This window comes from Cynocephalus volans, chromosome 3, assembly GCF_027409185.1.
Source record: "Cynocephalus volans isolate mCynVol1 chromosome 3, mCynVol1.pri, whole genome shotgun sequence".
Lineage (NCBI taxonomy): Eukaryota > Metazoa > Chordata > Mammalia > Dermoptera > Cynocephalidae > Cynocephalus > Cynocephalus volans.
In genome coordinates, this window is record NC_084462.1 from 228,501 (window position 1) to 234,500 (window position 6,000).

Genomic DNA, 6,000 nt, shown 5'->3' on the forward strand with positions numbered 1-6,000 from the left:
ATAAAACCGGATTGAACCATTTCCAACCGGTTTTAACCGGATAAAACCGGAATGAACCGGTTTAAACCGGATAAAACCGGAATGACCCGGTTTAAACCGGATAAAACCGGATTGAACCGGTTTAAACCGGATAAAACCGGATTGAACCTGTTTAAACTGGTTTCAACCGGATAGAACCGGATAGAACCGGTTTAAACTGGATAAAACCGGATTGAACCAGCTTAAACTGCTTTAAACAGGATTAAACCGGTTTAAACCGGATAAAACCGGATTGAACCGGCTTAAACCGGTTTAAACCGGATAAAACCGGATTGAACCGGTTCAAACCGGTTTAAACCGGATAAAACCGGAATGAACTGGTTTAAACCGGTTTAAAACGGATAGAAGTGGATAGAAACGGTTTAAACCGGATAAAACCGGATTGAACCGGTGTAAACTGGTTGAAACCGGATAAAAACGGATTGAAAGGGTTTAAACCGGTTTAAACTGGATAAAACTGGAATGAACCGGCTTAAACAGGTCTAAACCGGATAAAACCCGATTGAACAGGCTTAAACTGGTATAAACAGCATAGAACCGGTTTAAACCGGATAAAACCGGATTGAAGCGGTTTAAACCGGTTGAAACCGGATAAAAACGGATTGAAAGGGTTTAAACCGGTTTAAACTGGATAAAACTGGAATGAACCGGCATAAACAGGTCTAAACCGGATAAAACCCGATTGAACAGGCTTAAACTGGTATAAACAGCATAGAACCGGTTTAAACCGGATAAAACCGGATTGAACCGGTTTAAACCGGTTGAAACCGGATAAAACCAGACTGAACCGGTTTAAACCGGACAAAACCGGATTTAACCGGTTCAATACGGTTTCAACCGGATTGAACCGGTTTAAACCGGTTAAAACCTGATTGATCCGGTTTAAACCGTTTTCAACTGTATAGAACCGGATAGAACCGGTTTAAACTGGATAAAACAGGATAAAACCGGTTTAAACCGGATAGAACCGGATAGAACCGGTTTAAACCGGATAAAACCGGATTGAACCGGTTTAAACCGGTTTAAACCGGATAAAACCGGATTGAACTGGTTTAAACCGGACAAAAACGGACTGAACCGGTTTAAACTGGTTTCAACCGGATAGAACTGGATAGAACCGGTTTAAACCGGATAAAACCGGATTGAAGCGGTTTAAACGGGTTAAAACCGGATAAAACCAGATTGAAACGGTTTAAACCGGATTGAACCGGCTTAAACCGGATAAAACCGGAATGAACTGGTTTAAACCGGTTTAAACCGGAAAAAACGGATTGAACCGGTTTAAACCGGATTAAACCGGATAAAACCGGATTGATCCGGTATAAACCGGATAAAAACGGATTGAACCGGTTTAAACCGGCTTAAAGCAGATAGAACCGGATAGAACCGGTTTAAACCGGAAGGAACCGGATAGAACCGGTTTAAACCGGATAAAACCGGATTGAACCGGTTTAAACCGGTTTAAAGTGGATAAAACCGGATTGAACTGGTTTAAACCGGATAAAACCGGATTGAACCGGTTTAAACTTGTTTCAACAGGATAGAACCGGATAGAACCGGTTTAAACTGGATAAAACCGGATTGAACCTGTTTAAACCGGTTTAAACTGGAGAAAACCGGATTGAAGAGGTTTAAACCGAATAAAACCGGATTGACCCGGTGTAATCCGGTTTAAACCGGATAAAACCGGATTGAACCGGTTCAAACCTGTTTAAACCGGATAAAACCAAATTGAACCAGTTTAAACCGGATAAAATCAGATTGAACTGGTTTAAAACGTATAAAACCGGATTGAACCAGTTTAAACCCTTTTAAACCAGATGGAAACGGATAGAACCGGTTTAAACCGGATAAAACCGGATTGAACCGGTTTAATCCAGTTAAAACAGGATAGAACAGGATAGAACCAGTTTAATCCGATTTAAAAAGGATAGAACCGGATAGAACCGGTTTAAACGAGATAAAACCGGATTGAACCGGTTTAAACTGGTTTAAACCGGATAAAACCGGATTCAAACGGTTCAAACTGGTTTAAACCGGATAAAACCAGATTGAACCGGTTTAATCCGATTAAAACCGGATTGAACTGGTTTAAACTGGTCTAAACCGGATAAAACCGGATAAAACCGGATTGAACCGGTTTAAACCGGTTGAAACCGGATAAAACCAGACTGAACCGGCTTAAACCGGATAAAACCGGATAAAACTGGATTGAACCGGCTTAAACCGGTTTAAACCAGATAAAACCGGATTGAACTGGCTTAAACCGGTTTAAACTGGATAAAACCGGATTGAACCGGTTCAAACCGGTTTAAACCGGATAAAACTGGAATGTACTGTTTTAAACCGGTTAAAACGGATAGAAACGGTTTAAACCGGATAAAACCGGATTGAACCAGTTTAAACCGGTTTAAACCAGATAGAAATGGATAGAACTGGTTTAAACTGGATAAAACTGGAATGAACCGGTTTGAACTGGTCTAAACCAGATAAAACCGGATTGAACTGGTTTCAAACGGTTTATACCGGATAAAACAAGATTGAACCGGTTTAAACCGGATAAAACCGGATTGAACCAGCTTAAACCGGTTAAAACCAGATAAAACCGGATTGATCCGGTTTAAACTGGTTTCAACCGGATAGAACCGGATAGAACCGGTTTAAACTGGATAAAACCGGATTGAACCGGCTTAAACCGGTTTAAACCGGATAAAACCAGATTGAACCGGTTTAAACCGGATAAAACCGGATTGAACCGGCTTAAACCGGTTTAAACCGGATAAAACCGGATTGAACCGGTTCAAACAGGTTTAAACCGGATAAAACCGGAATGAACTGGTTTAAACCGGTTTAAAACGGATAGAACCGGATAGAAACGGTATAAACCGGATAAAACCGGATTGAACTAGTTTAATCCAGTTAAAACAGGATAGGACAGGATAGAACCAGTTTAATCCGATTTAAAAAGGATAGAACCGGATAGAACCAGTCTAAACGAGATAAAACCGGATTGAACCGGTTCAAACTGGTTTAAACCGGATAAAACCGGATTAAACCGTTTTAAAGCGCTTTAAACCGGATAAAACCAGATTGAACCAGTTTAAGCCGATTAAAACCGGATTGAACTGGTTTAAACCGGTCTAAACCGGATAAAACCGGTTTAAACCGGATAAAACCAGATTGAACCGGTTTAAACCACATAAAACCGGATTGAATCGGTTCAAACCGGTTTAAACCGGATAAAACCGGAGTGAACTTGTTTAAACCGGATAAAAACGGATTGAACCGGTTTAAACCGGATAAAACCGGATTGAACCATTTCAAACCGGTTTTAAACGGATAAAACAGGAATGAACCGGTTTAAACCGGATAAAACCGGATTGAACCGTTTCAAACCGGTTTTAAACGGATAAAACCGGAATGAACCGGTTTAAACTGGATGAAACCGGATTGAACTGGCTTAAACCGGTTTAAACCGGATAAAACCGGATTGAACCGGTTCAAACCGGATAGAACCGGAGAGAACCAGTTTAACCGGATAAAACCGGATTGAACCGGTTTAAACCGGTTTAAACCGGATAAAACCGGATTGAACTGGTTTAAACCGGTTTCAACCGGATAGAACTGGATAGAACCGGTTTAAACCGGATAAAACCAGATTGAACCGGTTTTAAACCGGATAAAACCGGATTGAACCGGTTTAAACCGGATAAAACTGGATTGAACCGGTTTAAACTGGTTTCAACCGGATAGAACCGGATAGAACCGGTTTAAACTGGATAAAACCGGATTGAACCGGCTTAAACCGGTTTAAACCGGATAAAACCGGATTGAACCGGTTCAAACTGGTTGAAACCGGATAAAACTGGATTGAACCGGTTCAAACCGGTTGAAACCGGATAAAACCGGAATGAACTGGTTTAAACCGGTTTAAAACGGATAGAACCGGATAGAAATGGTATAAACCGGATAAAACTGGATTGAACCGGTGTAAACCGGTTGAAACTGGATAAAAACGGATTGAAAGGGTTTAAACCGGTTTAAGCTGGATAAAACCGGAATGAACCGGCTTAAACAGGTCTAAACTGGATAAAACCCGATTGAACAGGCTTAAACTGGTATCAACAGCATAGAACCAGTTTAAACCGGATAAAACCGGATTGAACTGGTCTAAACCGGACAAAACCGGATTGAACTGGTTTCAACCGGTTTAAACCGGATAAAACAAGATTGAACCGGTTTAAACCGGATAAAACCGGATTGAACCAGCTTAAACCGGTTTAAACCGGATAAAACTGGGTTGAATTGGTTGAAACCAGATGAAATCGGATTGAACAGGTTTAAACCGGTTTAAACCGTATAGAACTGGGTAAAATGGGTGGAAGCCGGATAAAACCGGATTGATCCGGTTTAAACCGGTTTAAACAGGATAAAACCGGATTGAACTGGTTTATACTGGTTTAAACCGGATAAAACCAGTTTAAACGGGATAAAACCAAATTGAACCAGTTTAAACCGGATAATACCAGATTGAACCGGATTAAGCCGGATAAAACCGGATTAACCGGTTTAAAGCGGTTTAAACCGGATAGAACAGGTTTAAACCGGATAAAACCGGATTGAACCGGTTCAAACCGGTTTAAACCGGATAGAACAGGTTTAAACCGGATAAAATCAGATTGAACCAGTTTAAAGTGGTTTAAACCGGATAAAACCAGATTGCACCGGTCTAAAACCGGATAAAACCGGATAGAACCGGTTTAAACCGGATAAAACCATATTGAACCAGTTTAAACCGGTTGAAACAGGATAGAACCGGTTTAAACTGGATAAAACCGGATTGAAACAGTTTAAACCTGTTTAAACCAGATAAAACCGGATTGAACCGTTTTAAACCGGCTTAAATCGGATAAAAACGGATTGAAACGGTTTAAAGTGGTTTAAACCGGATAAAACCGGATAGAACCGGGTTAAACCGGTTTAAATAGGATAAAACCGGATTGACCCGGTTTCAAGCGGTTTAAACTGGATAAAAACGGATTGAACCGGTTTAAACCGGTTTAAACCGGATAAAAACGGTTTAAACCAGATAAAACCAAATTGAACCAGTTTAAACCGGATAAAACCAGATTGAACCGGTTTAAACCAGATAAAACCGGATTGAACCAGTTTAAACCAAATAGAACCGTATAGAACCGGTTTAAACTGTATAGAACCGGATAGAACCTGTTTAAACCGGATAAAACCAGATTGAACCGGTTTAAACCAGATAAAACCGGTTTGAACCGGTTTAAACTGGTTTCAACCGGATAGAACCGGATAGAACCGGTTTAAACTGGATTAAACCGGATTGAACCGGCTTAAACCGGTTTAAACCGGATAAAACCGGATAGAAACGGTTTAAACTGGATTAAACCGGATTGAACCGGTGTAAACCGGTTGAAACCGGATAAAAACGGATTGAAAGGGTTTAAACTGGTTTAAACTGGATAAAACTGGAATGAACCGGCTTAAACAGGTCTAAACCGGATAAAACCCGATTGAACAGGCTTAAACTGGTATAAACAGCATAGAACCGGTTTAAACTGGATAAAACCGGATTGAACCGGTTTAAACCAGATAAAACCGGATTGAACCGGTTTAATACGGTTTCAACCAGATAGAACCGGTTTAAACCGGATAAAACCTGATTGAACAGGTTTAAAGCAGTTTCAACTGTATGGAACCGGATAGAACTGGTTTAAACCGGATAAAACAGGATTGAACTGGTTTAAACCGGAGAAAACCGGATTGAACTGGTTTAAACTGGTTTCAACCGGATAGAAACGGATAGAACCGGTTTAAACTGAATAAAACCTGATTGAACCGGCTAAAATCGGTTTAAACCGGATAAAACCGGATTGAACCGGTTGAAACCGGTTTAAACCGGATAAAAACAGACTGAACCGGTTTAAACCGGAT